Below are 23,595 nucleotides of genomic sequence, written 5' to 3'. Positions count from 1 at the left end.
TAAAGAAAACCTCTTTTAAAAACTTCATCTTGGGTTAACACAGAAGCAGAAGGCCGTTTTATCATGTCCTTCAAATGCAGGTGATGGAATCATGTTCTTCACACAGTAAATATGGGCATACCAATTACAAGATTATTTTTTGATACAACAAATAGTGTTCAAGATAAACCCGAAAAACCGTATGTTTCTCTGCACTGCCGCTAGAGTTATTTTATTAGCTATAAGAACACCGAAAAAAATCATAGGTGCTTTTTTTTATAAAATTTAATGAGCTTTAATTTTGTGGAACAAAATTTTTCGATACGACACATAGCTATCGAGATAAACGTGAAAAACTGAAACAAACACCATGTTTCTCTTAACTGCCGCTCAAGTCGGATTCTTGAGGACTTTTTTTGGGTCATCACCAAACATCCTTAGTAAGTGTGCCAAATTTCAAAACAGTTGGATTTTCTTTTTAGGTTAAGTCAATCTTTTTCGTTCATTGACTGGTAAGCTGTTTCCTGTTGAACATTTAAGGCGTAAAACAGCCTTTTTATAGCATTAGTAGTTTTTAAATTTTCTGTACAAGAAACCTGTGCATTTAAACTTTTCTTAAAACTTACCGCATATCAAAAACGAAGTTCTCGTTAATGAAGCATTATATAGTATGTTATAATATTTTGTGTTCTTAAAATTTGTTAGCTCAAAATCATTGTTAATTCATTTAGTAGGACTTATTTAAAAATTGATTCAAAAATCTTTTCGGTACATTTTGATGTACTTACAGATTACTAACAAATCTTGCTAGAATTCGAAATCTCTGCTGGTTTTTGAGATATAGTCGAAGAAAGAAGGTTTTTCTTAAATAGATTTACAATTAAGGGTTTTTCCATAAAATTAAATTTAACCATAAGGTTTTGTTTTATTACAGATTTAAGTAATAAGCGCCAAACGTGAGATGTTCAAAAAATAGAAGAACCGCAAAAATATCTCGTTTTACATACATTTTCAGAATACTGTTGATCAAAAATTAGCTAACATTTTTTTTACACAAAATCAACGAATTAATACTAAACTAACAAAAATGCAGAGAGATGGGTTGAGGCAAAAGAAGCAAAAACTAATTAGGGATTGATGGGGCTATATTCCCCGCTTTTAGGTGGAAGGGGTAATTTTTAAGCAAAATTAGTTGACATACAAAATTCAATTTTGGAAATCAACGGGCAGCACTTTCATTACTGTGATATTTTTTCTCTAAAGCAGAATTGAATTCATGTAGTAGCTTTTTAAAAAAAGTTGCTTTGGCCAAAGTATCAGTACAAAATAATTCTAAATTTAAATTTAAATTTAAACAACAGCAAAAATAGGTATTATTTATTTATGTTATTGAGTTATTTCTATCGTTAATCAATGTCCTTGTCAAATATCGATTAAACGCCAAAAACGATGAATCTAAAAATATAATTAAGTTTAACTATACTCAGTCAAGTAGTCGTTTTTATGGATAGAAAAAGTGGTTTTCATAAATCAGTTAGGCCCATTTTTTTCTAGGTGTTTATGATGTTGGTCTTAAAAGGGCTCCTGGAATTTTCGATGGCTGATGGGATTTTTGAAAACCATGGTTTTCTTTATTATTATCTTTATTTTTTCAACACATTAAGTACAAATGTTTAAATATAAAAGATTTACGAGCATGGTTAAAATTATAACATTAAAATTTACATTTAAATAAATTTAAAACACAGCAAGAAAATTGAAAATGAAAAAGTGTAAAGTATTTTAACATTAAATATAATTTTGCCATTTAACAAAGACATATTTTAACAAAGTATCATTAGAGTTTAAGACTTCATTTTAATCAGATCTAAGTAAAACTTATAGAAACTCATATAAATATATTGGAAAAGTTACATTTAAAAAAAAGGAAACAATTTCATCTGGTGTATTTAAATTTAAAAGATTGATTAATTAATCGATTAAAGAGTAATGGTAGATTAAAGGATTCGAAATTAAATTAAAGATTAGCTTTTAGTTTAGCTAAAACAAAATGATAGGTTGATTCTAAAATAGATTTACATAAGGAATTCTGTAAGCGATAGCTCCAGTAACAAACAGGATAAGAACTCTCTAACCACACTAACCATTTAGAATTGAGTAACTCGCTTCTGTATAAAGAAAGCTTTTCCTAAAGTATAAACGGCGAATTTCTTGGAGTATTGGACATCTTGATAGGGAGTGATAAACGTTTTCGATCTGATTATGCTTGCTAAGATTACAATTATAACTTATATCAACTCTTTGAGGTCTGTAATTTAGCTCTAGCATTTCAATTCGGGTCTTAAATATTAAACTCATCTCGTTAACTGTGAATTCTATTCGAAAATAATTAGGTTCCACCATTCAGTTTGCTGCATATCGTTCTTGACATGGACTCTTTAGCACGGTTCAGAGAGTTTTGAAATATTATTTGAATCGTTAATTGCTGAGCTGCAGTCATAGAATTCATCCTTCCACGAGCCAAAGTTATTCAAGGATAAATTAAATGTCTTACTATATTTAGCAGCCAATTCCTGCCAATCTTTGAACGGCGTGTAACAACGTTGAAATGTAATCGTGAGTACCTTTCTTTGAAGATTATTATCACATCTCATTAAAACTTTGACAGTAAAGTCCGCTTTTGAATTAAGGTTTTTTAAGAAAATTGGAGGTATTCCAGATTTGACATATTGCTTTGTAGGGCTGAAAGGACCTTAAATACACGTTTGAAGAAATATCTCTGTATAACTTCAAAGTCTTCACATACTTCGTAGCATGACAGAGTGAATTTAATTTGTTGCATCAAATACTTTGAATTTTACCATCGGTTTGATACACTTGACCAATTGCAGTTAATGGCTGATTTCGCAACTGATGTTTTATCTTCTATATCTTCATTTCTGTCTTAAGTTGCTGAGAAGAGGTTCTACCATTAGAAACTACCTATTTTATAGGTATTTGAAAGAAGTTTCTCATATATTCTTAAAAAAATTTGTTGGTAACTCCAACACCTGATAGTTTGAAAAGTAATAATTCTGTTATAGTATCAAAGGAAGCTTTAAAATCTACAAAAAAAAACATAGAGATTAGTTTTATCATCCAAAAAACGTTTAGCGACTTTAGTTGGGGTACAAATTTAATCAACTGTAGAGAGGTTAGCTCGAAACCCAGCCTGAAACAACTTATTTTGTTGTTTGTTTCAACCTAAGTTACAAGTGGAAGATATAGCATCTGAGTAAACAGTTTTCGTAATGAATTGAGAACAAAGATACCTCTGGAATTTTCGGGGAGATTAGGATCTCCGTTTTTATAGATCGCTAAAATGGATGACACTTTGAAATTCTTTGGTATTTCTTCGTTGTTGAACACTCGGTTAAGTAAAAACAATATGTGTTCTAAAAATTGTGAGCTGGCATTTTTCAAAAACTCGGCTGGAATGCCATCTAAATTTTTTCTAAGCCAAAAAGTAGTTCTTGCATTGAGACCCTTAGCAAAAAATATGGTGTTGCGATTTGATAAAAATATTTGTTTAATAAATATTTCACATCCGCCATAGTGAACATCAAAAACAAAGGTGTATTAATTTTTATTTTCATTAAAAAAACATATGTATCGATTGTTATTTGTCTACTTTCTGACAAAAAATATTTTTATATAAAATAAAGATATATTTAATTTTTAACAGGAATAACGTACTTTGTCTTCCTAAATTGTATTTTCCAAATGAAATATTCCAATTCCTGGCAGCATATTGTATGATTTAAATAAAAAATATAAAAATGCCTTATATGAATGACTTCTATTACTATAATTAGGTATATTTCAATCCACCCATAGTCAGCCCGAAAAGAAAAGCCATTTTAAATAATACTTTTATTTTCATTGCAGTAAACTGCAATGCTTATTAATTCTGAAACAACACAAGCATATTTTAAAATATGTAAAGTAAGCTTTATTTTTTATTCAAATAATTTCCAATCAGTATTTCAATGATAACTTTTTCAACCTTTTGCAATATACATATGTACATAAATAAAAATTTTGCAAAATTGATATCTTTTATCTCACTAACAATTAAACAAAAAAAAATACACACAAATTGTACAATTTTTTGTTTGAAATATATTTCGTTTTTTATCTAAAATTATGCACGAAGTACAAATGTTGACAGTCTAAGCACCAAACCACTATAACCGTAATACTCGTTCTCATCCTCACGGCAGGAATTACCTGAATTAATTTCTAATTAAAAAATCGCTTTTTTACGATCTTAATCCGAGTTAAATTATTTCATTTTAATCCCGTCATTGGCAATAAAATTCCATCTCCCACCCTCCCCAAAGCATATAAAAAAATACATTCAATAGCTCTATCCTGTGCTGTGCGTATTCGAGTTGTGATTTAATTGGCGCCATCCCCAGTTTCAATCAATGTTAATCTATCGATTTATGATGCAAGAAGTAGAATCCGAGAAATTGAGATAGAGAAGAGAAAAAGAGCCCCTGAATCATTTTTATTAGATTTTATAAAATACAACAGAATAAAAATTAATTAATTCCATGAAGCATGTCATCAAAAAATATATTATTACTTATTTATCTTAAAGATACACAGATACTTCGAGATGTCAATATTCTGTAACTATTGTCAAAGAAAAAAAAATCCATCTATATTCATTGATGTTTGTTTGACAATCTCTTTAGAAAAATATTAAAATCTCTTAAGATTGATGAGTAATTTTTTGATTTCAATTGATTTCTTTTTTCCAATCATCTTTGTTTGGTTTATTTTTTTTTCGCTTTTTCTTTCTTCGAGGAAATCGACTTGTTAGGAAAAAAAAGAAGTTTTTATTTTAATCTGCTTTGAATGAATGGATATTAAAGATGGTGGTTGACTGTTTAGTACCTATATCCCTTTTGCCACCCACCAACCGCCCGGCCCTCATAAACCAAGTAAAGCAAAGAAAAGCCATTAACAATATCCTTGGAAAATTATTCACAATATTCTTCTTCCAAATGACATAGTGTCAGACGACAACATCCAAGAGAAGACAACACCACCCGTTTAAGAAATTGATGCTTTTCCATTCCCAACATTTTTAAAGATGAGTTGAGTGGTATGGCTGGATGTGGGTTAACCTAACTTTTACTTAAAGACGAGGAATTTTTTTTTGGTTTGTTTTGTTGGCATTATAGTATATTGGCGACAATGCCTCGCCGCACCGCGCCGATTCGATATATCGTCATGGAATGTCGTTGTTATGGTGGCAAAAATCAATTCTTTTTATACCAAAACAACCGACCGTCATTCGACATTGACATTGCTAACATTAGGACCATCAGGATAAGAGCCAGAGGATTATTATACCTACAAGAAGAACTCTTTCTCTCTCATACTCCTTCAATGTTTTCTAAGAATAACAAGAAAGATATAAGAAGGGTTATGGATGGTTTTGTGATGTAATATGCCAAAATGCAGAAACCAGGAAGAAGAAAGGACAGAAATATTTAGATGTGGGATAGGACCTCTGCCCACGTTTGAGAATTCGACCTTTTGAACGAAAAATAAAAACAGAAAGTTAAACCATTTACCACGACAATGTTGGAGACAGCGACAATGTTTGAAAATCGATTATTAGTGTTATCGTGGTTGGTTCTTAATGGTTTTGAAACTAAATTACTTGGAAAAAAACCACTGATGAGTCGCAAAAAAGTTATGCATAGATTTTTTATGTTTTCGGGTCATAAACGGTCAAGATAGTGACGTAGACTGCGATGCAAACATAGTAACTAATATGATTTTTTGGAATGGTTAAGAATTCCAGACCCAAGGTTAAGCGATAATGGTTCGATTTGCACTGCTTACAAGTTTTCATGTAAATAGAGCTAAGTTAAAAAAAGTTTAAACAAGTCAGGAAGACTAGCAGTGCCCATATTCGAAGGACCAAATTTGTACATGACCAAAAATCAAGCCAAAAAATATTTCATTATTTTTAAGGTAGTTAGAAATTTTAAATATAAAGAAATCCAACATCTTTGAAGAGCAGTCTTAAATTCTACCTACCTACTAGTGTCATTGCTCCTCCAGTTCTTTAATTGATTTTATTGGACCTATTTATTTAAATACATATATCCGCTGGTCCGGATGATGTCACCAATATTATTCTGAAGATATGTTATTCCACGTTAGAAAAACCCCTGGGCCTATTTTGAATATTTAGAAACACGCATTTGTACAAAGAAGGCGAATTTTCTTCTTCATTAAATTATCAAATTAAAGTAATTACGTCACTTCTCTCCATGTTCTGTTTTTCACTTTTTGTGAATACATTTTCCGAAAGTGAATTTGGGTGTTCAACAATCCGTTATTGTGAATTGGATTTTCGAACATGCAAATGGATGTTCTTTATTTCGGTTTGTTCCATTTTTTGAACGCATTCAAATGACACTTTTTTATTTCTGTGAATTTATCTTTGATAGCTTCCTTCTGCTAGATATCGGAGGGTTGCAGCAAGTTTTTTAATTGAAGGAATCGATGAAGATATTATAAAAGGTTCTGTTTCCCTTAGAACATATAAAAAAAAACGGTTTTGCTTAATCTAAAATTATAATGAAAGCTTAAAAGGGGAAATCAAGAATTAACTTTAGTTATCAGAACAATTCTACATAATTTTCACACAATCTTTAATTCACTCAAGAAATTCGTCTTCTTATTTTGTCTCTTGAATTTTCCTTCCTTACTTAAAAATGCCATCGCCAGAGATCGCCAAATCCTATTCCGACCGAGTTACAAGTAACCTCTCTCGAAGTTCTCTGCCGCCAACATAATGTATCGAAAACCAGTGGCAACATTGACAAGATGCAATCAGAGAAGCTACCTCTGATGTGCTGGGTTTCAAGCACCCACCAACAAGGAACCCCTGGTTTGATGAGGAATGTCGGCAGGCAAATGCAGTCAAACAACAGGCACGCAAAGCAGCGCTGCATAAAAGGACGAGAGCTGCTCATGAGCTCTATGAGCAGAAGAGGCGAGAGGAACACCGACTTCTCGGAAGGAAAATGAGGGGGCATGAGTAGCGTGTGGTCGAAGATGTTGAGAGGTTTAAAAGCAGGAATTAAGTTCGAAAGTTTTATGAACAGGTGAAACGAAATTCACAGGTACATAAACCTAGAACCGAAGGCCGCAGTCAATGCTGAGGATATGGAAGGACCAATTCTGCAGACTGTATAATGGCGACGACGAACCGAATTCCGCTGTCAGGCAGGATGATCCATTCAACATAGACGACGAAAGCCAATAATCCCGTCCTCCCGACTCAGTCGAAGTTAAGATGCCCATATCTAAGCTGAAGTCTAATAAAGTCGATAGAGCGGACGGCTTGAATGCCAAGCTCTTTAAAGCAGCTGGAGATAAGTTAGTTAGGAGCATGCACCAACTTATTTGTAAGATATGGTCGGAAGAAAGCATGCCCGATGAATGGAACCTCAGTATATTGTTTGCCCGATCCGAAAAAACGGAGACCCTCGAAACTGCACCAACTATAGAAGAATCAGTCTACTTAACATCGCCTATAAAATCTTCTCTGCCGTAATGTGTGAATGTCTAAAGCCCATCGACAACAACATGATAGATCCCTATCAGAGTGGTTTTAGACCTGGAAAGTCCACAGTAGATCAAATATTTACATTACGGGAGATCCTGGGAAAAACCCAAGAACACTAAATCGACACCCACGATCTTTTCATCGATTTCAAAACAAAGTACATGCTGTCGTCAAGAAAGGACATACAACACCGACATCTTGGTCAAAACGTCACCATCGACAGACGTAACTTTGAGGTAGTCAAGGACTTCGTCTACCTAGGCTCCGCTGTAAACGCAGAAAACAACACCAGCGCTGAGATCAAAGATGGACTATGACAAAAGCGGATGAAAGCACCTTGGGTCCCGTATGCATCGAAGGGGAGTGGAGGAGAAGATGGAACGACGAGCTGTACGGGCTGTACAGTGACGTAGACTTAACCCGAAGGATAAAAGTCTAACGACTAAGATGGCTGGGTCACACCCACAGGACAGCGCAGTAGAGGAAGACAGCGGATCAATAAAATAAATTTGTACAACGATTCGAAAAAAATTAAGATTTTCAAACATAATTGATTATTATGATAATTGTGATTTCGGTTTCAAGGAATGTCATCTTAGTTTGATAAGACGTTTTCTGTAGAACCGATCAATAAATGTAGTTTTGGATGGATTTAAGTCTGAAAAAAAAAATTAATAAAAGCTGGTGTGCCTCAGGGTTCGGTCCCAACTCGGCCACTATTTTTCATTTTTGATAAAGATTTGTTGCCTAAAGCTTTTGCGTACTTGTTCGCTGAATAGAACTTTAAGCTTCACATATTCTTTTTTAGATTAACAACCCAACTCTACGGATGTGTGTCTTCAACGAAAGTGATAAATTTAATAAGTATTGACCTAGACAGTATTTTTAAGTGGGGGAACTAAAATGTTTAGAATATACCATTTTTTCCACTGGAAACTGAACATTTCGAAATACCTGGCATGTATACCTATCTCCAAAATACTCTTGCGTAACGATAATATACACGATGTAGCCAAAAATACAACAAGAGTTTTGCGTTTTCTGAGACGATACGAGAAATGTTGTCTCTTTCTGAACTTGCTTCAATTATAAAAATCATAGGAGGCTGAGGCCTTGAAACATACTCATTGGAAAGTATTGTTGCAAATTAACCAAAAACTTTATTAATTCTCTTTTTTTTAACCTGAAGCGAACCACGCTGCCTGCTATCCAAAATTATAATAATGTTTCTCTTTCGCCGTCAGTTGGGCTGACAAGTAAGTGCTGACGAGTAGACGCTGATAAGGAGATGCTGACGATTAGATCTGTTTGTTTGTAGTATCACTTTTCGTCACAGTATTCAAAAAAGAGCAATTAAAATAATCGGTGACAATAACAATATTGACGTAACTTAAATATCAACTTGAAGTTTCTTGCCTCACCCTTCCTTTAACCTTATTTAAATGGACTATACTTAAGTGAACTCGTCACTTGCTTTACTCCCCTTAAAAAGCTTAAGCTTTATGAAAGCGCTTCTACAAATGGGCATTCAGTTTATCCTTCAGCCCGTGTTCTGTATTATTGTGAAATGCAGAGATTCGTTCTTGAGCCGTACTAAGCGAATGGAGAAAGCCTTATCATGCTTTGTTTGTCTCTTGCATATTAAACGTCATAAAAAGTCAAGAAATTTTAGCCTTAGGGGGGACACTTTTTTTTAGAAGACACTTTGTCAGAAAATCTGAAATATTTGTAAATTAAGAGAATTTAAATCTTATCAAAAATTAAGGAATTCAAAATTTGTTGTCCAATACAAAAACCACTTAAACTTAGGTCTATCAAAAATATTGATTCTGTTTCCGCCCGGGATCGAACCGGGGGCCTTCCGCGTGTTAGGCGGATGTGATAACCACTACACCACGGAAACACTTGATTTTTAGTCAATCTGAAAACTTGCTACTTAATCCACATTAAATGAAATTGATACCTTAATTAAATCGAAATGATATTTATCATCGCATAAGTAAACAAACACCTGCTAAATAAACAATCATATGGCAGTTCGCCAATGTTGACATATTAACATATATACGACTCGACGTAGATAACGCGATAACATCGAATACAAGTTTTTGAATTGATAAATCCATCGCACGCAGCTGATTTGCTTTAGGCATTATTTTTATCTCAAAATTTGTATCTTGTAGGTTTGTAGATATGTGATTTTGCTAAAAATACGAGTTCACATTAAGTCGATTGTTTTAGGGGAAAGTGAAACATTATTAAGAGAAAAAATATGTATCTCAATGAGAAAAGATTTATTCGCCTAACACGCACTTTTTCATATAAAAATGTTGTTGTCTGACGACTTTGAGTGAATTATTGTGCTGGCATGGAAAAATATAAATAAATATCTAGATACTATTTTTTGTTTGTATTTTTAAGTGATTTATTTTGAATGTTTAAAAATTCAAATGAACAACGAGTTATGTTTATGCATAAAATATTGTTGGGATATTTAAGTAGCATATACAATATTTCTAATGTGTTGAGTTTACCCCACTGACATTTTGAAATGTTTTTTAATTAAGTGGGATGATCAAAAATTCTAGCTAATGGTAAGGCTTTTGGCCAACTACTATGAGAATGGGTCAATATGACTAAATATTCAACCCAAACTAAAATATTCGTATGCAGAAATGTTTGTTGCCACATATCAAGTATTATCAACAACATACGAATATTAAGTGTTTAAATTGCAACCAGTTCTTCAAGCTATAATAGGAATTCCTTAAAAGAACGTGATGAGAGGTTAAGTTTAGTGATTATGGGTTAGATACATTAGGCTTTCAGAGGTAAGTGCTTTTAGTTTTTAATGAAATCTTAGTTTTTAGTGTCCCAATCCATATTATGAAAAGTTGTCTTCAAGCAAATACCAATTGAAACAATACTTACCTTAGCTAGGTGAAGTTATGGAAGGGTATTGTAATCGCTCAGATTTGTCGAATTGAGAATTTTAAAATTTTTCGACGTTTTAAAGTTCTTTTGACATAAATAAAGATTTTTAGAAAGGTGACTGTGTGTGCAAGTGTGTGTACGTACGTTTGTACATCCGTACTGACTCCGGTTTAATTTCATAGTAAAAAAAAAGCATAGCATTCTGCAGTCTCCTAGTTGACAAAACAAAAATTGGAAACTTATTTTGTATGAAATATAATTTATAAATAAAGGAATTAGGTGCATGATTTAATAAAGTTTTTTTTTTAATAGTTTACTATTAAAATTAAATATTATCTTCAGAAACTCTTATTCACCTTATTCTTCTTATTCTCCTCCTATAATTAAGAACCAGTTTGCAATACATATATAGTTTTTTAAAGTCGACTTCGTTCAACAATGATACGATTTCATTTTCGTTCACAAAACCCGTTCCAAGAACATTTCTCCTGATGTCTTTAAGAATTGGACATTTACCCATTTAAACTTAAATAAGTCCGGGTTAGGGTTTTTGCATTTGTATCATTCACCAGGACTCCAAATTTACAATACGTAATTTTAACTGTCGCTCTTGTTTCTTAGCGGATTGATGTTCGAATGTGAAGTCTGTAATATACGAAGATTGATGTATGGTGCGTGAATTGAGAACGAAATTGATTTAAGAAATGTTAACTCCGAAGTGTGAACTGCTATGATAAGTAAACTCCTAAGTGTGATGTGTAAGGTGCCAAATTGGGTTAAGTTTACGCACATTTTCCCGTGTCAATTTTTTTCTTTAACTTTTACCGGATCCCAAAATTTCAACGTTTGACTTAAAAGTTGAAGTTAACGAGCATGCATTTTAAAGCCTAAAAAATTTTCGATGAGTGTTGTCTATGGTTTGACAGTAGGAGTGTCAAACTGTCTTGAGATTTATACTCAATAAGGTTTGGAAATTCATCATAAATCGTGCTATGACAAAAGCTTCTAATGAGTTGTCCGTAACCAAATACCTATCAATGACAAGTTATCTCCTTGCTTATGGCTTGCAAATTTAATTTAAGAGTCATGCAATTTCGTAGTTTACTTGGTTTGATCGTAAGACAATTAGTTCAGTATTTCTTACTGATAGATCTGACATAATGGTAATATCTGACAATCGATTGTACTCAGCTAACAAACAATTTTCGAGAAATTTCTTTAGAGAAAACTACGAAATCTTTCGGAGTGTAGTAACAGCGTAGGAACAATTCTTCTAAACATCTTAAATAATAGTTTATCAGCTGTGTTGATTATTAAGTTATCAAAGTTGGAGTTGAGAAAATTGTGATAGTTTTAATGTTTGGATTAGAGAGACATCATATTCTTTGATTTTTCGAAAAAGTCAAGGTCTGCTGAAAATGTTTGATGATAACGTTCGAAATTTCTAGGTTAAGGTAGTGAGTCTCAGATCACAGATATGAAATTCATATTTTCCATAAGTTTCTGTATGTCAAAAAAAGGTATAAACGAACCTTAGAAATTGACGTTTTCAAGGTTAATAGTAAATTTTCAGAAATCACTACTTTTTGTGTAAGTAACTCCATAATATCGATATATAAGAATTGGACATTTACCGGTGAAGTGAAATACATCTTCTCTCACTTGTAGATTACATAGGGAGCATAATATTGGTAAATCCTCCCTATGTGGAATGAAGTTAAGAGGTACGAGTTAACCACGCAGCTTTCCGGTCATCGAAATTTCCTCTACGTTGTATTCAGCACGGAAATATTTCTTCCCTCCAAATTGTGGTTGAGTTGATTGTTAACTGCTCTGTGCAGAGACCCAGTTGCTTCATTAAAGCATTTTCCCCATAACATGTCATCCACTTTTGATTGAAATCAAGGTTATCAATGTTAAGGTCCATGTCACTCTCCATAGCAAGTTTCATCCATTCTGCATACCATCTCGACCTCTCTCTTCGGTTACTGGTAATTATCCATGTTCATGATTTTGAGCACATAATCAATCTGCTATCGAAATGTTCGTACAAAGAGTGGCTGCAGTCCCGTTTAATACTTAACTATATAGTTCTTCGGATTTGGTGGCAGACGGAAGATCCTTTTAACGTAAAAGCGCAACAATTTTTCCACATCTTCATATTGCTTCGCTCCCCACACTTGAGCAGCATAGAATAAATCGCTGTTATACCAAACTAATATGATTTTGAAAAAAAAATTAATTCACGGTTTTAACTGAAAACAAATATTTTTAAGGAAAAAAAAAGGATTTCAAAGACAAATTTATGCGATGTAGAATGGAGTTTTTAACAATTAGTTTAATTTTGAGAAAAACGGAAATCAATGTTTAAAAAAATGAAATCTAAAAAAAAAAACATTATTAGAAGTTGGTAAAAAATGAATACTTTGGCAAAAATTAAAAATATTGGATCCAAACTTATTTCATCATATAAAAAATACTTTTTTCAACATAAGAACAACTTTGTATAAAAATTCAAAATTCAGTTTTGTCACGAGAATTCAAATCTACAAAATAAATACAAAATGTTTGTAAAAATTAATGTTTGATTCAAGATACCTCGTTAATAAATGAGTTAACTTAAAAATGATCTAATTCTGTGGTCTTAGGCAAATGCAATCTTTATTTTTCTTTTAAGAACCTTCTTCTCGGGAACACAAACGAATATTGAAATGGAACTTATTTTACAATTTGAAAAATATTGCTGTTACTTTTAAGTATTTTTTTATTTAAAAACATCAATCTTACAACTTTTTTTACAAAACAACGAAAACCTACTAAAACAAAAAAAACTGGTAATTAATTGTTTTAAATATTTTGTTAAACTTTTAGACCTATTTTTAAATGGGCACAGATTAGAAGTTACGAAAAGGTTTGCATGCCAGCCTATGTTTTAGAAATAAAACCCAGAACAAAATATTTGACCAATAAGAATTATTTCGACAATACAAATTGATTCAAATTGAGGAAATTTAAGAACAAATATATTTAATTACAAAAATATTGTATTATATTGAAAAAAACCAAGTTAAGAAAATAATTTAGAGGAAATTTCATACAAATGAATGTGGTCGTATTTGAGTAAATTCGAATTTTTAATGTTTGACTGTTATTTTGGTCTTTAGAAAAGAAAAGAACGCCTTACGTGAATCTGATTGTAGCCTTAATTTAAAAGTGTTAACTCAATACACCCAAAGGCTTACGCTGTAGAGGCGATAACAGGTACACGGACCCAATATTTTCAACTTCTCTAACATCGTAATGTCATGTTTGATTCAAATCTGTAGTTTTAAGTTTTTTACGACCTCAAGGTGCTTTGGTCTTACCTTTTTCGATTTCAAAACCTTTAGCATTTTTTAGCGACGTTTATCTTTCTATTTTTATAAATGATGTTCTAATTTTTAACTATGAAAAAGATAAAAGATTCAAATTGACTGATGCATAAAAAATGGATCATTCAGAATAAAATCTCTTATTGGAAAACGCTACATACACTGGGATTCTCTATTTTGAATACCTCAAATTACTTTTGATCTCGATGTCGTGTTTTTCTATAGAAAACGATTGAATTCAAAAGACTTAAGTAACGGTAAATATTAAATACTCAAATTTGCATATAGCATTTAAATATTTATACAGATGTTACTTTTTTATATTTTCAGCCCCTGGAATTCTTAAGTCTAATATAAATTATAATACTGCGGGTGTTTTTATTCAAAGCTCAAAAACAATAAAAAGACTACAAAAACATTGTTGATATGCATTAATTAATACTAAATATTCATTTTTGATTAATTATAGATAATTTTATAGAACTAATTTTTTTAAATACACTTCGTGTCACATGCATAGGAACAAACCACAAAAGAAGAGTCAAGAAAGTCACATCATTTCGGAAAAGGCGGGCAATAGTGAGAGCTGCTTCAAATTCAAGGCTTTCCATTAGTAAAATCAGGCTAGAGAAAATGCTAGTAGATCGACTGTTACTCGGGTGATACAGAGGGCAGACACCAAAAAAAAATAAATAAGAATAGAATGCTGCAGAATTGTTTGTGGAAAATAAGCCAGAAACATTGGAAATTGTTCTAGACAGAAATGGAAAAAAAACAGAAACCAAAATGGAAATTAGGCCAGAAGACCAATTGATATATTCTGGCCTAATTTCCTAATATCAATTTGGAAAAAATGCCAGAAAATGTTTTGCATTTTAAAAGTCGCTACTTAGTCAATATTGTAGACATTTTATCACAACAGGATAAAACAGCCCCTGACATGCACCCGCGGGAGGTCGGTCGCGGGCGTGCGTTTCGGACACGGCGCGGGCCAGCGCGGTTACGGCGCACAGTGGTGCGAGAGCGGAAAAAAGTCTTTTTAAGAAGTCATATTTATCCTTTTAAATTTTATGTTTAAGTACTCTTAGCCGAGCGTATGATTTAAAAGTATTTTTTAACATATATTTATAATGTATGTTCTGATTTACAAGCCCTCAAAGTTGAAAAATAATTTTACTCAAATCGCGAACCGTATTTTCAACAAATTTTAAGATTGTTTTTTTTTTCCGAAGTTCCTTTAAATAAATTCTCTATCTTCTTAAATAATTTAATTGTTCTATTTTCGATAATCCTTTATTTTTTTTATTTTTTGCTAAAAGGCAGGTAGAAATAAAAAAGGTGTTATTTTTAAAGTTTTATTGCTTTGTTTTTGTTGTGTATTGCGTAATTTTGTATTACCTGACTTACTAGAATAAAATCTCTTACTTAAATCTATATATATAAAGGATTTAATTAAAATAAAGTCAGTATTGAGTTATTGACCATTTGTGCAAGTTGTTAAAGAAAAATTTTTACTCTTTGATCAACCAATAAGTGAAAGTGAAGTGAAAAATAATAACAATCATGCATATATAGTGAATTCAATACATTAAAATGCATTCAATCGAAATTCCTTATTCGGTGTTGTGTAGTGAACTTATTACTAATGGACATGATGTTCAAAATCACAACCACAATACAGTCAAACATTTGACAATGAAGAAACTTCGGACGCTAATATGTTTATATCATCTTTGGTACCAATGCGCAAATGACTATGGAGGATAACAGGGAAATTATTGTGTGGAACAACGATCGACCATCTTCTACAAGATACTGCAGAGCCATCCAATTTTCTTTTGCAAAAGAAACTGCAGAAATCATACGAAACGAGAAACAAAGAATAGATACGGAAATCAGTAATTTAACTCAGACGATAATTCAAATAGGTGAACGTCAGTTTACAGTCAACTACGAACTCATCTTCACAATGCTGGACGGGAAGAAACTCCTGCAGCTTCTTCATATGTTTCATATGTGGAACTACAACTTCTGGAATGAATAACCTGACAAATATAAGAACCAAAGCTGTAAACAGGGAAGCTTTGAAAATGGGAATGTCTCCTCTTCACGCTCGGATAAAATTTATGGAGTGTATCCTCCATGTTGCCTACAATTTGCCATTTAAAGCATGGAGAACCAACAATGAGACCCGCCATATTAGAGATGCTCAGAAGAAGAAAATTCAGTAGGAGTTTCGTGAAAACCTGGGCATCATTGTCGATCTTGTAAAACAAGGTACGGGGACAAGTAATGACGGCAACACCCCCAGAAGATTTTTTGCAAATCCAACCATGACTTCAGAAATCACTGGAGCTATAGTGAATCCCTAATTCGGCGGTTTGCTGTTGTCCTTGAAGTAATAACGTCGAATGAAAAATTAGATTTAAAAAAAAGTGCAGCTTACATGTGGGAAACTGTTGAACTGTTTGTTGAGAAATATAAATGGTACAATATTCCAGCAACCGTACATAAGGTTTTGATCCATCGGGAAGAAATAATTAAAAGCTATGCATTTCCTGTTGGATCGGTCTCCGAGGAAGCCCAAGAATGCCGAAATAAGGATTATAAAGCCTACCGCAGGTTTTATTCGAGAAAATACAGAAAATACGAATTGCGACGAATGAAGATGTGATGCATCATATACTCATATCCTCAGATCCAATAATAACAGCTTTAAGGCCACAGGCAAAAAAGAAAATACTTCCAATCAGCGCAGACGCTAAAAACCTCATTTTGGCGGCATAAAATTACTACTTCATAATTGTTTTTTATTTATTTTTTGTATGTACGAGTATTTATCTATTTATTTATTTAATTTTATAATATACATAGTTAGTAATAATATTTTGTTCAAAATGTATAAGACTAATCTTAACATGTGTTTCAAATTTCATTAAAATTTGTTTAATAGTTCAGACTTTACAAAATTTTTTCCGCTCTCCCATACAAAAATCGAAAACCCTCAAATTTAAGGAAAATGTCAATAACTTTGTTTATAAGCCAGAATTTTGTATGAAGAATTTTCTGACGTTTTTTCCAGGAAAAATTCTGGCGTAATTTCCGGGAGCCCAAGATAATGTACCAATACATACCGCACGAACAACAAAATCCTGGATTTATGGTCGAAATGTGAACCTTTTACCATGGCCTTCGTATTCTCCTGACCGAAACATTATGGACGTCTGTGGATGGCTTTCAAGAAAGTCTTCGAAAGAGGACGGCAATAAAAAAAAAACCGAAAAGATTATTGAAGCCATAAAACGGTCCTGGGACCAAATTTCGCTCAATTATCAGACAGCACTCTATGAATCCATCAACCACAGGTTAATTGAAGTAATTCACACTTTACTAAAAAATATTTAAATCCATTCAATAAAACTAGTATTTACCTAAACTATCAGATTTTCTTTTATTTTCTTTACTTTGAATGGTCTTGCGCTATTCATGTGACACAAGAAAACATGTCAACCAATTTTTGACATTTTCAACTAATTATTTTTTGCCCACGCTCACGGTGGTACAAATATTATTAACTGACACCTGTTAAATGTGTACATGTACATGACAGGTCATGTTATGGTGGCTTATCGATAACGTTCCCCGAATTCTCCAAAATTATTGAATTCAATTAATGAGTTGTTGATATAAGCAGAGTGATTTTTTGACATTTGTATGTCAAACTTGACATTTGATTCCCACACGTCTATTCCTTGTATTATGTTACTGAAACCTTTCGAATCAATATTTTTAAATAAATTAAATATGGACGATTCTTTTATCTTAAAATAAGAATAAATAAAGCAACACAATATGCATATATTTTATATCAAACACCTACACTTGTTTTAGTGTAACTAAATCCAAAAAGCTGTAACCCACTTGTGAGTGTCAAACTGTCATTCCCGCGTATATGACACGATGTGTGCACTGAACACACTATATGACTCAAGCAAAACTGTTAACCCGGCCCAAAATCAATAACGTGATGTTTACCAAGCTTTAGTTTTTGGTAAAAGCATTCTTACACAAAATCAATGTGTATCTCAAAGAGCAAGTAGTGTAGCCGTGTGTTCAAGGAAAGACCAGCATAGCTACTTTTTGTTTCTTTCGCTGAGTCTCTTAAATCTTTTGTTTCAAGGACATAATTTTGCACACAAAACATTTTTGATAATAAAACTTTTTAATCAGTGACAAGCTGACAGTTCACATCACATCTTCGACCTAGTTTACCTTATACTCAAGAACGCACATCTTTCTGGCATTGATTAAATTTTTTTCCTCCAAAAGTCTCAAAGAAAGTCATTCACAATGTTGGGGCTTAATATTTTCGTATATGGTTATTGAAAGGCGCCATCAGAAAATAAAATCATTAAAAACATATGTTTCCGTGGTGTAGTGGTTATCACATCCGCCTAACACGCGGAAGGCCCCCGGTTCGATCCCGGGCGGAAACAATTCAATTTTATTGCACTTTTATTGAAAAGTTATTCTTTGTACCATGTTTTCATTAGTACCCAAGGTCTTATGAAGTGATTACTGTCTTATTTATCTTCTTAAATAGTAAAAGAATTTTCATAGGATTGTGTAAGAGTCAATAAGTCTCCCTCATGAAGAAGTTTTGCGTGATTAAGAGAGTTCATAAATTTACTAAAGTAACCTTGAAAATCAAACTAAAATTCAAGATGGCAGCCAAAGAATTCATTAAACTTCAAAATGTCAACAGGAGTGACAAGCTGTCATTCTTTCCTTCATATGACACAATGTATGTATTATTATCATTAAAGTCTTGACTTTAACGGAGGTGTACCAAAGTTGAATAGGCTTTGATCATGAGTGTACAGTGCTATAAGAAAACAAGGTGAGTGCTAGCACAAGAAACGTTTTCAAAAAAGTGCGAGTCGAGAATTTAAGAAACAAAACTCAACAAACATATAATGACATTTAAAAACTCGCATCATTTTTTTGTTCGTGTAAAGTACCAGTGCAATGGCAACCCTAATTTAATGCCAACGAACTGTCAACATGACATTTTGAGAAAATTTAAAATTCTATATTTTTTCAGTAGTTGTTAAAATTGAAATGATGATAAATTTTATTTAAAATTAATTGTAAATTGTTTATTTCACGACAGTAATATTTTTACGATTATGTGTCTTCATAATTGTCATTGAATTTATGATATCCCAGAAAAACAATTAATTTTAATGTTCCAATAAAACACCACACAATTCTTATCACATTGTATAGGGTCACAATTAAAACAACAGCAACAAAAAAAGGGGGGAAATTAATAAATTTCGATGGGATTAAAAATATACATGATGCATGTTGCACTGTGACTCTTTTTCAGCTTCTTATTTATGCATGAGTATGGATGAGTGGAGTGTCAGTGACAGTGGAAGTGGAAGTGCCAGTGCCATTGGCATAGTGCATTAGCATTTGACAAAGACACGCCACTGATGTTGTCGTCAAGATGAGTTACGATATTTGTCGGGTGGTCTGACTATCTGTTTTGTTAGGCCTACGATCGCGATAGTCTGCGTCTAGGTCTGGCTGTGGGCTTTGGTTTGGTTTGGTTTGGGGGAGTTGGGGTTTGACTCGCTTTGACACTATCCCCATAAACACTTGTTTGTTGTCAGAGCTTGGAGATAAATGGAGGTTCATGTGAAAAATTATTACACACTCGTATCTCCTAGAATACATAGGAATATGATCATTGTAGAAAGGGCACATCATTAATCAAAACAATAATAGAGGAATGACATTTAAATGAAAGTGCAATAAAATTGAATTGTTTCCGCCCGGGATCGAACCGGGGGCCTTCCGCGTGTTAGGCGGATGTGATAACCACTACACCACGGAAACATATGTTTAAAGATTTTGTCTTCCACCGATGCCACTGCATGAGACTTAAATAATGTAGATGTAACTTTTTGTTTAACTCCATTGAGGAAAGCATTGAATTTGTGTGCCACAAAGTTAAGCCTTGAGCAGTTAACTAGGTCGACACTAAAATTAGTCTGCCACTGATTAAAAATTATCCATAGGCTTTCTTCAAAATATCAACGCCAGGATAAATCGAAAAAACAGCCAATTGGCTCTAGTTTGTATAAGTCATGGGATGCCATTGGGTGGCATCATTGGTCCGCATTTCTTTGAAAAAGATATTCATTAATTACCATCAACTAAGATATCGATTATAGCAGATTCCCACTGAGTGTCAATTAGGTCTCCCTTTACCTAGATGCTATGCATTTTGTAAAATTGCCTTAACTCAAGGAACCCGGTTAAGAACAAAGAATGATAGGGAATGTTTTAATTAATTACATTTTTCTTGCAATATTTTCTTGAAGCCTTATTTTTTAAAACATTTCAAGATATCTGCACGTATTGCACCGTAACTACCGAAACGAAAACTGTCAAACAATTATTTACCTACACTTTCTGAAATAATCAACAGAAAATAAATTAATTTCTGCTCGATTTACTTATGCAAATGTGAAATCCTTCCAAACTGCAGAAACAGACATTCATTAGCCTCCTTATCGCTCTTCTCTGGCCTCATTGAAATGTTAATTGCGTTGAAATTTTAACTGTATACGAGTTGTTTTTATTTTCTGATCCAGATTTTTCGACTTGGCCGTAAATTAATGTGCAATCAATTAATTGCAGTATAGGAGACTTCCACATCTACCACATCGCATCAAGGAGTCTCCTTTAAGCCTTCCTATGGATGGACGGACGGACGTTGAAAAGGTATACGAGGACGAGTATTATGTTAAGCATTTAACCTCTCTTTCAAAATGTTTCGCATAAAATTCCAATGGTGCACATATTCGAATAGCATCGCGTCATATGAAGGAAGCTTCAAAAGGGAGTACAGTGGGTTTGGGTATTTATGGCGCAAGGATAAGAACCACAATGACCGAGATTTCTCACATAACATATTTTATACGCAATGTGTGTACGTTCTTGGTTATGTGTCCAAGAAGGAGTAAGTGGTATCTCTACGGTGCGGTCGCTGGAGCTAGTATCATCGTCGTCATCGTCGTAACTTGGCTGTATATGAAAAACCACAAATATCTAGAATCCTCCACTCTTCTATGGCTTCAATGTGTTATCCCGAAAACGCAAACGGAATTCCTAATGAGATCACGAGAGAGTTGTACGGCAGCAATTGCCATGTCACTTTTCCTCCATGCCGCCGCATATCTCTGTAGCGAAAGAAATCCAGTGGCAGGGAGTCTTGAGCATGAGTGGTGTCATGAAGGCGAGCGACAGAAAATGAATTGAAAAAATGCAACAACAAATAAGCTGTGTCTTATCCTCGGTCCCATTACATGTCTCGCAGAGTCTCAGTCTCAGGATATGTGTGTTTTAGTGTTTTTTCTTGAGGGGCTATTCCATTTGATTTAAGGAGCACCATGCCGATTGGGTACAAATTGCCTTGGAGCAAAACGTATGCTGCTCTGTTTGATGACAGAAGAGAAGAACGTTTTTATTTTTTTAAAAGCTGCTGGCAGAAGCTATTTATTTTTGAATCTCTATCGTTTATTTGCTAAAACGGTTAGACAAGGTATTCGATGAGGGTTTTTAGTGGAGATAGAATCTCCTTGGTTTGTCGACTTGAAGGACTTTAATGATGTTGAACTATAAACATTGTTTGAGAGGACCAGAAGCAACTTCACCCAGTGTGTCGGTCGTTTCGAATTATGAAGAATTAAATAAATAATTCGAAGGTTTCTTATTTATGACATCCCTGGTCAAATATGCATCACGAACCAAAAACAACTTCATTTGGTCGTGAGTCTGTGGATGGTGCAGGCGCGATATCGGGATTCCAATTATAAAACCATGCGCCGATAAATTACTCTTTGATTATGGAAAGCGCACACTATATCTACGAGAGTATAGGCTTCGGGATTGTTCTCGAATGAAGCATAGGTCACGGCGGCTGCAGCAATCCCACACGAGACCAAATCTAACGATCGATTTAGTCGAGACATTCAAGTAATTTATCGTCATCAGACCCCAGCACCCAAGAATATTGAGATTCCTCTGCCTGGGATAGGTTTTTTTTCCTGTGAGAGAGAGGGAATCGAAAGTTGCGCTTAACCAGGAGAACCCGATGCTGCTGGAAGCTGGAACCTGGGACATGGGCAGTGTTATATGGTTGTAAATTATATTCGGGATTATATGCATACCGAAGTAAGATCCAGCTACAACGATAATAGTATCAATTTTATTAATGGGATCGTTCCAAGTTCATAATCGAACACATTATTTACACTCTGTATAAACTTGTACTTTAAGCCTTAACCTATTCTGATGGGGGATTGTGGGGATCGGTGTGTTTGGATTCGACTCGAGTGTGGAGTTAAGTGGAATGTTTAGGGCAAAACAGTGATTTGATGCAAGAATTGATGTAGGTGTGTTTAGATAGTAATTTGGTTAAAGAAGTCGAGGAGATCGTTTTTCTTTTTTTTTTGTGGATAAAATTAGGTGTGAAGTGAATGACGGTGATCTTGGGGTTTCTAATGCTTAGAAAGGTTTCACGGAGAACAAACATTTTACCTGATTTATATAAATATTTAACATTTTCGAGCAGTTTTCGAAAATGTCTATCAACAAGAAAAATGAAGAACGGTTCAGAAAAAGTACGACTAATTCAGATAGCATACTTTTTGCTTCAAATCTAGCAAAAAACGAATTTTGATTAGTAACACAAAGCACCACACTTAAAGTATATAAGCAGGTAATCTGCTACTAATTAGTCGTTTATTATTTAATTAAATTTTGTTTTACAAGTTAAAAAATACTCATGTTAAAAATAGCCACGATTACCGAAGAAATTAAATTAAATAAATAAATAAGATTATAAAGTAACCCAATTTACCAAACAACCAAGGTAATAAGAAATTGTAAAGTTACCTTATTATGAAAGTTAAAAATAGTACAAATGAAAAATAACCTCTTTTGTAAAATAATCTCGGTTAGAAAACAACCAAATACAAAATAATCCAGTTTAAAAAGTATCGCACGTTTAATAAATAGCCTAGGATTAAAACTACATAAGGTTATAAAATAACTAAGGTGCTAAATAAATCAGGTTAAAAATAAGCCAGGTTATTAAATAACACAAATTGAAAAAACAAACCGGGCTAAAAAATAACCCAATGTAAAAAAACTCAGGTTAAAAGATAACCGATGTTGAAAAACAACCAACATTTTGAAATAACCCATGTTTAAAAATAACACAGGTAGAAATATAACCCAGGTTTAAAAATAAACTGGGCTAAAAATCTGATGTTAAAAAGTAACACATTCTAAAAAAGAACCCGTTGTAATTCAGGTTATCATATAAAGCACGATATAAAATAAAATAAAATATGTTAAAAAACAATCGAAGTTAAAAAAATTAAAAATATTTTTAAATAACCCAACTTAAGAAACAACAAATGTTATCAAAATCAAACTTCAAAAAATAACCTTTAATAACAACCTATGCCAAGAGATATCCATTTCGAAAAATAAACCAGGTAAAAATAGCCCTGGTTAAAAAATAACCACGGTTAAGAAATTGGGTCTACCACGATATCTAGAAATTAATTATCTAGAAAGTAAAAA

At 33.1% G+C, this 23,595-nt stretch overlaps 3 non-coding genes across 3 annotated transcripts; 1 reads left to right on the top strand and 2 right to left on the bottom strand.

Moving 5' to 3' along the window:
- Positions 1-9,451: 9,451 nt before the first annotated feature.
- Positions 9,452-9,524, bottom strand: Trnav-aac (transfer RNA valine (anticodon AAC)). The gene has a single exon. It is a non-coding gene; the product is annotated as a tRNA-Val (tRNA).
- An 8,825-nt stretch (positions 9,525-18,349) lies between these two features.
- On the top strand, positions 18,350-18,422 carry Trnav-aac (transfer RNA valine (anticodon AAC)). The gene has a single exon. It is a non-coding gene; the product is annotated as a tRNA-Val (tRNA).
- A 1,338-nt stretch (positions 18,423-19,760) lies between these two features.
- Trnav-aac (transfer RNA valine (anticodon AAC)) lies at positions 19,761-19,833 on the bottom strand. Its single transcript has one exon. It is a non-coding gene; the product is annotated as a tRNA-Val (tRNA).
- Between the last annotated feature and the right edge of the window lie 3,762 nt (positions 19,834-23,595).

The sequence above is a fragment of the Eupeodes corollae genome, chromosome 3 (assembly GCF_945859685.1).
Source record: "Eupeodes corollae chromosome 3, idEupCoro1.1, whole genome shotgun sequence".
NCBI classification, from domain to species: Eukaryota; Metazoa; Arthropoda; class Insecta; order Diptera; family Syrphidae; genus Eupeodes; species Eupeodes corollae.
The sequence above is the reverse complement of the archived record's forward strand: the minus strand, read 5'-3'. Positions and strand labels throughout refer to the sequence as shown.